This window comes from Tasmannia lanceolata, unplaced genomic scaffold (assembly GCF_043159265.1).
Source record: "Tasmannia lanceolata isolate RefF3 unplaced genomic scaffold, GAP_Taslan_0.1 ptg000013l, whole genome shotgun sequence".
NCBI classification, from domain to species: Eukaryota; Viridiplantae; Streptophyta; class Magnoliopsida; order Canellales; family Winteraceae; genus Tasmannia; species Tasmannia lanceolata.
In genome coordinates, this window is record NW_027518690.1 from 29458933 (window position 1) to 29469812 (window position 10880).

Below are 10880 nucleotides of genomic sequence, written 5' to 3' on the forward strand. Positions count from 1 at the left end.
TCTACCCCAATCTTCTTCATTTTTTCGATCATCAACATCTTCGGCTACATTGCTATCCTTCAACTTCACACGACAATTCTTTGTATATGCCCAAGTTTACCACATCGGTAACACTTGATACCCTTTCGATTTCCATTACCCATAACGGATGATCCTCCTTCGTCCCCACCTTTACTTGGAATATTTTTCTTCTCTTTGTATTTGTTGAAGGGCTTCTTGTGGCTTTAAAACAAAGCTTCTCCTTCACTCCCGGGTATTGAACAACCCGCCATTTGTCTAGCTAAAGACTCTTCTGAAGTAAGAAGATTCTCAAACTCCACCAAAAAAGGTTGTCGATCCCACCCTTGAATCGACGTAACATAAGGAATATACTCTCTTTTCAACCCACGAATAATATGCCACTTCATTTGTGCCTCCAAAATAGGCTCTTCAGGATCCAATAAAGAAATCTCCGAACAAAGATTCTTGATCTTCAAAAAGAATTGGAAAATAGAGAGATTACCTTGTGTAGTATTTGCCAACTCACTCTCTAACATTTGTAGATGAGCCATATTCTTCTTCTTGAGCAATCCATCAAGGGTAATCCAAATCTCACTAGCCGATTTACATCCAATGATGTGCTCCAACAAGTAATGAGAAATAAACTGCTTCAAGAGAAATTTGGCCTTAGCATTCTTCATCCTCCACACTGTCAATACATCGGAATTTTCTCGTGTATCTTCCGGAACTACAATGGCATTGCCACAAACAACCTCCCATAAATCTTCTCTCACTAGATAAGACTCCATACATGTTCTCCATATCTTTTAATTTGATTGATTTAGCAACTCAATGCCGAGTCCACTAACCCTTCCACTCATATCCGTCTTTAAAGTACCGATTGAACTTCTTCACCAAGGATATCTTGACAAGTACCAGCTACCACCCTTGTGGCTCTAATATCATATAGAGAATGACGGATTTCACATCACTGAAAAATCCTCTTCTCAAATAGTGAAACCAAAGTTTACACTTGCCCAAGATCAACAACCAAAGTAGAAGAAGAGCAATCACCAACAAGATGTGCTTCAATATATATGAGAGACTTACAAAACTACAAGTGGAAAGCTTCAAGAAGAAAGCTTCAAAAACTATGGAGAAAATATGAGAAAGTCGGCACTTTGCTTCAAACACTAGCTTGCACACAAGAAATCTTCAATGGAGGTCTAGGATAGTGGAGAATCTCTACAAAAATAGAGTAAAATGATAATAGGCTTGGTCTAAGGAAAGCAGAGAGGTAATGGCTTTGGTAAGTGGTAGTAGGTATGGGAAAGTGGTGTCATTAATACTTAGGGAAGTGGTGGGTTTAGAGTTTCAAGTAGGGTTTGAATTTAAAATAGGTGACTAGTGGGAAAAGATGGACCAAACATGTGTGGCTCATACATGTGCAAGCTAGGCCAACAAAAGACCAAAATGCCCATGGTCACAAAATACATATTTCTCCTCACTACGTCTCTCAAAATAAAAATAATATAAAAGCTACCCAAAAATACACTTTAAAATTTAACAGTGCACACCTCCTTGCCTAACTTATTTGCTTGCTCGTTAGTTGACCTTCTCATATGATGGAATTTCAGGTTTTTTTGTGGGATTTCAGGTTAATAATCAAGAAGAGGTCCCTAATCTCCGCTAAGATGTTCACAAGTTTCCACAGCATTGATGAGGTATTTCTTGCCTACGCCAATATATAGTCATCTTCAATGATTAAAGGGCATAAACATGAGACGACATACTGTCTCAGACCCATCGGGCTCTCGCCTCTGACTCATTAGAATCATACGGAATCCCAAAATACACCTCCAATACTAGCTCTTTCTGGATTTCATTTAGAGCTTATGTTAAAGTTGAACTTCAACCAACCTGGAGAGGAGGCGAGTTGCCACCTGGAAAGAGCTTTAAGCTTCATACCTTTTTCGTGGATAAAAGTCTTCCAATTTCTTCGAATATAGCCAGTGCTGAAGCAAGAAAGTTTCTCTCTGATTTCAGCAAGAATCTTCTCCATCGTCTCACTTTCTCTTTGAAGATGTGACTCACTTTCTCTTTGATGATGTAACTCACTTTCATTCATTCCGTGTGTGCCAAATCATAATAAATGGTATCAGCCTCCAAAAGACTTACACCGCTTTCCCAAATGCTCCCCTACTCCCATGTAAATTGAAGAACTTAAGGCTCTGTTCAGTTGTGCCTTTCCAACGGAAATGGAAAAGAAAGGAGGCTTATTTTCCATGAAAAATTACAAAAAATGACGTTTTGTTGGCTGGGAACGGAAAGCGCGCGGAAAAAAACGCGTCTGACGTCCGATTTATCATGCGTGTCAACCCACTTTCCCCAACTCAAAATCTGACCATTAGACTCGGATTCAACCTATTTTCCTCGATTCACGTCTTCGGAAAACATGAGTGGCATATATTTGGGGCGAAAATAGAACCCTTTTTCAACTCCTCTACCTCTCTCATCTCATCTCCTCTCGTTGTACAATCTTGAGTCCTCCACTCCTCCTCCTTCCCCAACAGGTACGCCTCCTCCCTTCCTCCCTTTCTTCCTTTCCCCTCTTTTTTTGTATTTTTTTCGGTTTTTCATTGTAGGAGATGCCTGGTTTAGCATGCATCTTTGTTTTTTGTTTTTTTTATGTATTTTTGGGACTTGGGTGTATGTTTTTATGGGTTTTCCTTTTTCTCTCTTTTTGTTTTTGGATTTGTTAACGTGTGATTTTAAACCTAAAGCTAGGGTTTGTTCATATCTGATTTTTATGCTTTGTGTTGTGCTTTGATTTTAGGGTCCCTGTTGGGATTTTCTTCTGAGTATCTTTATTTTAGATGTGTGTTGTTAACCTAAAAGGAGTTTTTTTAATGTGTGTTGTTAACCTTAAACTAGAGATTTTAATTTGTGCTTGGAATGTTTGCTGAAATCTTGGAATGTCTTCTTTTTCTGGACATCTTGAGGAATTAAATGGCTGGTTTGCATTGGAGATCTTGGAGTACTTTCATTCATCTTGAATAGGGTCTGGGTTTTTGGATTATTTCACTTGTATGTTTTCTTTTCATCTTGCTGTGTTTTGTTGTGTGGATTTTGGGTGTTAAATGGCTGGGAATAATCTGCTTTGCTTTCTTTTCTTTTGCAGGTGGTCATCCTCTCATTTGATTTTCATTTTCAAGAACTGTTCCATCATTTTCAAGGTAATCAAAACTCACAGTAATTTCTCTTCTATTTAGATAGATGTGCTTGTGCTTTTGGATGTGCTTGGATGGATGGTTTATGGAGATATGGATGGATGGGTTGTGGAGGGATGGTATATGCATGGTCAGATGGTTTATGGAGGGGTTTATGGATGGATGGGTTATGGATGGTTGTTTATGGATGGATGGGTTGTGGAGGGATGGTATATGCATGGTTGGATGGTTTATGGAGGGGTTTATGGATGGATGTGTGAAATTAGGTTAGGCAACCCAAGAGGGAGGGTGGATTGGAATTAATTTAGATTTAAAGATTTTAGGTGTAATTAACTTCAAATTGAAATTATAACTATCCCTTGTTAACTTAGAAATAAAGTAAATGCAAAGGGAAAGAGGTTACCAATCACACATGAGGAAGGATGAGAGGAAGAAGAGACCACACAAGAGTTTTAGAGTGGTTCAACCTTAGTGCATACTAAGGTCTACGTCCACTTGCCAAGACCTCCTTTGCGATTCCACTATAAAATCCTCCTTTCTTACCAGGCCGGATCAAGAAACCCTCTTACAATGATTCACCTCTCTTATCGGGCCGAATCAAAGACCCTCGTACAATTAGTAGAAGAAAAATGATGTTGAATCTCTCTTAACCTTTTATAAACTTGATGTACAATAATTGCTCTCAAATAGCTCTCCAAAAGAATATTATAAGAAACCCTTATCCAACTCTCCAAAAAATGAGTACAAGTGAGCTTGGTAGATCTTCCTTTGAGTTGATGACAAGTGAGCTTTTAGTGTATCTTCTCCAAAGATGATTGCAGGTAAGATTGTGGAGATCTTCTTCTATGAGTTTGGAAGTTTGAAAGCAAGGAAGAAGAGAACTTTTGAAAAATGCTTGGAAATGCTTAAATCACTTGTATAGATCTTTTCCAAGTTGCAGAAGTGTATTTAATGATGAAAAATAGGCATTTTCGGGTTTTAAAAATTCAAAATAAAGACAAGCCACAAGTCCCAGGGGCCATATTTTTTCCGATGCCAGACGTCTGGTTGCCTCCAGGGACCAACCAGATGATCGGCCAGACCTCTACCGCAAGGTCTGGTTTGCAAGTTCACTTATCAAATGAATGCGTTTTCCTCTGATTTTTTGTACACATTGGTATTGATATTAGGGAAGATTATGGACCAAAATTTAGCTCATTTTGAAAACATATGGGTCCCTTTTTTATCAACCAGATGATCAGATCAGACTTCTGCCACAAGGTCTGGTCTGCAAGTTTGGCTAGTAAATGAATGAGTTTTCTTCCCAAATTTTGTACATATTAAAGTAGATATGAGAGAAAGGTGTGGACAAAATTTTGGCTCAATCGGAAAATATTTGGGTCCATTTGTGATAGAAAAGCACATGATCTTAGTTATGGTTTTCAAAGGATGTTTGGATTTTTGCTTTAAATCATTTTGGAAACTCTTTGAAAACACTTGCAATCTTGTTTTGAAGTTGATCTCCATTCAACTTACTCTTTAATAATCCTCTTGAGTCTGGTGGTTGAATGAGCTAGCTTGACCTTCCATGTCCATGCTGTGACTTTGACCTTCAACTTGGCTTAACTAGCATGACTTCCACCTTGATTGTGATCGAGCTTCAACTTCTTTGTTCATGTGACTTTACTCCAATTTTGAGAATCTTTCTTGTCTTTGGCACTTCGCAAGTGATGTTGATTTTCATGGAACCTGACTTAAGCATAACACTAGCAAGGCCATTAGCAACACACAATCAATTTGGGTTTGTTGAACATCAAAACAAGGAATGGCTGAACCTCTTGGGCTTACAATGGGTTATGGATGGTTGTTTATGGATGGATGGGTTGTGGAGGGATGGTATATGCATGGTTGGATGGTTTATGGAGGGAGTGTGTATAGGTGGATTGATGGTTTATGGATGGAAGTGTTTATTCTGATTATGTTGTTTGTGATTATGTTGATTGTGTTGTTTGTGATTTTGTTTAAGATGCCTTTTTTTTTTGTGTTGTCTTTTCCATCTAGTTATTGACTTCTTATTTAGAGTAAGATGACTCGTCGTCCTACAAGAAGGAGAAAGAAAGAGTTGATGCGAAGAGCTGAGTTGAAGCATAGGAATGACCTAGTTGGGCGAGTAGACGCACTACTAATGGCTTGTGCAGCTGCTATGTTAGTACTCTGTAAAGAGTACTACAAACAATATCTTGTTAGAGCTCCCTACGAAAGCCATTATTTCACACGTCGTATGTTCATTCCTTTTGTCATCCAATCAGATGAACATTGTCATAACTTGCTACGGATGAACATCAGCTGCTTTCGTCAATTTGTCGAAATATTTAAACGGGCGTGAACCCTGGAAGATAGAATCGATTGTAAAGTGGAGGAGAAAGTTGCAATCTTCTTGCATATTGTAGCACATAATCAGGGGGTTCGGACTATTAGAGCATGTACTAGACGTTCAGGGGCAACTGTTTCGACGTATTTCAACAAAGTACTAAAGGCAATTTTGAGTATGCAAGATTTCTTCATCAAACCCCCGACAGGTGAGACACCGTCGCAGATTAAGGGAAATCCAAGGTGGATGCCATATTTCAAGGATTGCATCGGTGCAATAGACGGGACATACATACGTGCTAAAGTCCCAATTGAAGAAAAACCTAGCTACTTTTGTCGTAAGCATTTTATAGCTCAAAATGTTTTGGCGGCCTGTGACTTTGACTTAAAATTCATGTATATCCTAGCAGGATGGGAGGGTTCGGCTTCCGACTCGAGAGTGTTAGCGGATGCATTAACAAGGGCTGACAAGATTCCACTTATTCTAGGTACATTTTATATGACGTAGTTCCATTGTAGTAAACAAGTTTCCACTTATTACTAGTTACTGATATAGAATCTATTTTTATTTGTAGGAAAGTTTTACCTCGCCGATGGCGGGTACCTTCTCTTGAGACATTTCACTACCCCGCATCGTAAGACAACATACCACCTAAATGAGTGGAGATGGCGGTGTCCACATACTACTAACGAGTTGTTCAATCATAGACACTCGTCATGTCGAAATATCATTGAGCACACATTTGGCGTCTTGAAGAAGCGTTTCAATATTCTTAATGAAGAACCGATGTACAATTTTGATAAGCAGATTGATATCTTCTTGGCATGTTGCATCCATAATCATATTCGGCGTTTCATGCCCAATGATTCAATACTAGAAGATGTGGACAACTTTCTAACTAGATAACTCTTGCTACAAACTGTGGAAGATGAGGACATACCACGAGATCCTCCTCAATCAAGGGATGATGACAAAAGAGCAGGAGAGGAAATTAGAAACACGCTTACCACACAGATGTGGAATGATTTCAGTAGACGTCATTGACGTTAGGGGATTATAGTTTCACTCCATATATGGTTGGAGTAACTTTGTTATGTTTTGATGGTTGTATGACTCTTTTACTGTTTCACTCCATATATGGTTGGAGTAACTTTGTTATATTTTGATCTTTGGTTATGTTGGTTGTTATATGGTTGTATGACTCATTTACTCTTTGACGTCATATATGGTTCTATAACTTTGTTATGTTTTGATCAATGGTCATGTTGGTTGTTATATGGATGTATGACTCCTAACAAACATATATGTGCATGTTGAATCAGAATAACAACTGCTCCACAAACCTCACAGAAGAAGGAGAATAATGTTATTTGGAATGACCAAATAGATAAGGTGCTAGAAGATATCCTCATAGTTCAAATTACAGAGGGGTACAAAATTTCAAATGGTTTTAAGGAACCCGCTTAGGTAGCTGCGGCCACTCCAATGAATACCTTTTTCAACCTCAATCTCAACAAGGAGCATATAAAGACTATGAAAGAAACATACAAGAGAGTGTTTGCATCATCCTCAGTAGAAGCGGTTTTGGTTGAGACGATGACACCAAAATGGTCACCTGCGAGAAAGAGGTCTACGATGACTACGTCACTGTAAGAAACACTTCCTCTCAAGTTACAATCTTCTTATAGTAATACCATATCCAATATCTTCTTATTTTTTATGCTCCTTGTCACTGTCTCATCCAAAACATAAGAAACACTTCACTACCCATCATGTTTTGCATGACGACCTGTGCAAAATCTTTGGAGATGAATTCGCAAAAGGAGCCAAGTCTAGGACGCATGAGAATCCAAGCATAGCTAGTTCGTAGCCAGTCAATTTTGATGACATTGGGGAGAACTTCGCAGATGACCATACCCCCATGTCTCAACACCCACCATCTCTAGAAGCAGATCCCATTAATGGTGGTAGTGAGACATCTCCCCTAAGACGGGCTGGTACCAGACGACAGAGGACTCGCCAGGGTGGGACATGTTTGGACAGTATGTCGCGTCTCTCATCAAGCATGGACAAGGTTGTTGATGCCCTCACAGGTTCGAGTGCCCCTGCTTACGTTGCACAGCTTCGCGAAGCTGTTAGAGGGGTTGGGGGTTTTTCACAGGATATCTAGTTGAGGACCACGGAGTATCTCACAGTAAATCCATCTCAGGCGCATCTTTTCATCATGTACAATGAGGATGAGAGAAGGTCGTACATCCGAAAGAAGATGGCTCGTTTCATCAGGCAGCAGATGGATGATTGAGGGAGGATATGGCGATGGGCAACGTATCTTTTATCTTTTCGTTTCATTGAACAATACTTTTATAGCATTTTTTTGTGGTAGTTATGGTGATATGAACTTTATGCTAGTAGTTATGGTGGTAGTTATGGTTATATGAACTTTACAGTCTTTTTTTTATTTTATCTATAATGATGCTTTGACATTTGGATGGTGGTTAACTACGTGATGGTGGTAGTTAACTTGTTATGGTAGTATTAAGGTAAGTGATGGTGGTAGTTAACTTATATGTAATGATGTTAATTACTTTTTATGGATGTGTAGTAAACTTTTGGTGGCGGAATTTCAAGCCTACTATGATATTCTTATCTTATATCTTTGGATGTGATATGTTGTATTTTTGTTAGGTGAGAATGGGGAAGCAAAAGTACTATGTTGTCTTTAATGGCAGACGACCTGGGATTTATTATACTTGGCCAGAGTGTCATGAGCAAGTTGACAAATTTAGCGGAGCATGCTACCGCTCATTTGGGACGTTGGTTGAGGCTCAGTCACAGCTAGACGCATATTTGGAGAGAGCCAGGTTTCGGAGCAACGAAAGGGTTGAGGAAGTGTAAAGGGTAGAGGAGATGCGAAATGAAAGAACAGAGGCGGTGCCACAGGGGGTGTTACCATAGGTTTCCCTCTTTCTTATTTGTTCCATTATATTACTTTTAAAATATGCTTCTTAAGTTTTTTTGAGCATTTATTTGTGTTAGTAGACTATTTCGTAGGGCTTAGGGGGCGTAACTTGCTTTATATGTGGTAAAGAACATATTCTGTGCTGTTTTTTTTCCGTTTCCCTGGCAACTGAATGCACATTCATGTTGTTTCTTTACTGTTTCTTTTCCATTTCCTGGCAACTGAATGCGCACTCCTACTGCTTTCTTAGCAGTTTCTTTTCCATTTCGTTTCCTTCTGCCACGTCATTTGCTTTCCCTTTCCATTTCATGTGCGCAACTGAACAGACCCTAATTGATTTTCTGAACGTCCAAGAAAACCAAAGCTTTTAATAATAGAATATGAAATACTGGGAGAAACAGAACAAAGAATCAGAACAACGTACCAATGAGTGATCCAAGGTCTCTTCTTCCTTCTTTTACATTGTAGGCATGTACTTTCTTTTTTAGCCACTCACACATTGATTTCAATCATTGATCCTTGGTTTGATTAACCCTGAGGCTCTATTCACTTGCGTTCCCAGGAAAGCAAATCCCTGGAAAACAGACTTTTGTTTCCTTGACAAGACAGAATTATGGTGTTCTCTTGCTTTCCTAAGAAAGTAACAAGCCTAGGTGGAAAATGTCAAATAATGACATGGAAATTGCCAAAAATGATGTGGAAATGTCTCATTTGTCACAAGTGTGGGAAACTAAATCCCACTATTTTGGTCGGATTTGCTTTCCTGGGAAAACTAGTGAAAAAAGGTGGGCAAGCAGTTCTCGTGAAACCTATTCCTGCACAGATCCTGCGCACGTGAACAGGCGCAGGAAACCATTTCCTACACAGTTTCCCTGGATTTCTTTTCCTAATGCCACGTCAGATTCCCGGAAAACCTTTTCTTTTCCTTTCCCGGGAAAACAAGTGAACAGAGCCTGACCTGACTTTTACTGACCCGAGCATAATCAAAACCCTACCCGTGGTGGGATGCACTTTTGATCTGACATTTCTGATGTTGAAATGGTGTCCGTATATCTTCAAGATGATTTTGATGCATTAGCTAATCATTGGTTCTGATTGATTGGAACAAGATTTCATCTTGTTGTGCTGAACGCACAGTTTTATCTATCATGAAGGATCTGGGGCCATTGATCTACCAACTATTAAGCCTATTCAAATAGCCATATGAAACCAATTTGGGCAACTATATGTAGTTCATTTGAGTCCCCATATTTAGCACATCGAGGGTATCCACATGCCACTTAAATTCCACTTAACGTATACATTGAATATAAAATTAGCAACATAATCTTACAAATATTTTTTTTGTCTCTACTGAGGATATCTAATTACCATATCAAAGATGGTTCGATAGTTCAAGATAATCAGAACATTTAGGGACAAGATTTGCTCATAGCAGTTACTTGGATCCGGCCATGTCCATAGGATTCATATCCTAAGGTCCGAAATTATATCGGGTTGTGACCCAGACGTAGCCACACAAAAATTGATGAAGCAATAAAGCGTTCTAGATCGGAATCGAGGTTGCCGATGCACAAAAATACCTAATAAATTTTCGTTCATTTGTCCTTTTATGAGGGATTTCATTTTCCACTTTTTTTTTATGATCATTATCTTTCACAGTTTATTATTTCTAATTTGCTCTACACTGACGTTTGGATAAGCGGATTTTAGAATTTCGGATTCTTCAAAATTGTAGCTAAGAGACAGAGAATAATCTGACCAGCCGTCGTTTTTTACTCATTTTTTTACTTCTCGCCCTTCTTTCCGTCAGCAGGAGAGCAGCAGATCCTCACTTAAAATCCAAGAAACGCTGTCAGGACAGCATACAACAGCTTGATCATGAACCCTCTTTCACACTGTTTTCAAACTAAAAACCTGGATTCTAAAATCCGCTTATCCATACGGTCCCTAAGGCTTTATACGTAAGGCCTAGGATACTCCGACCAGTGGTCCAATTCAAAATGAATTGTGAAAGTAAAATAAAAAATCACTCCGACGATCCAAGGATCTTGAGTGAGACGAAGGTCGATCCGAAAGAATGGTAGTGGATCCATTGAGACCCCTGATCATACGTGCTGACAAGAGTACTTCCTGAGATGGTTCTTGTCACAGGCAGTATTATCAAATGCTATTTAGTGAGACCTAAAACAGAGAAAAGGAAGACTACCGTGGACGAAAAAAGCAGATATCATCTCCAGTAAGTAAAGTATCATCAAATACTTGCTCCTAAACTATAGACCTTCTCCTATACCTGAAAAAAGTACATCCACTTTCTCGCGCCCTCAATTTCCCTCCCACAACTCTGAAGCAAAACAGATTT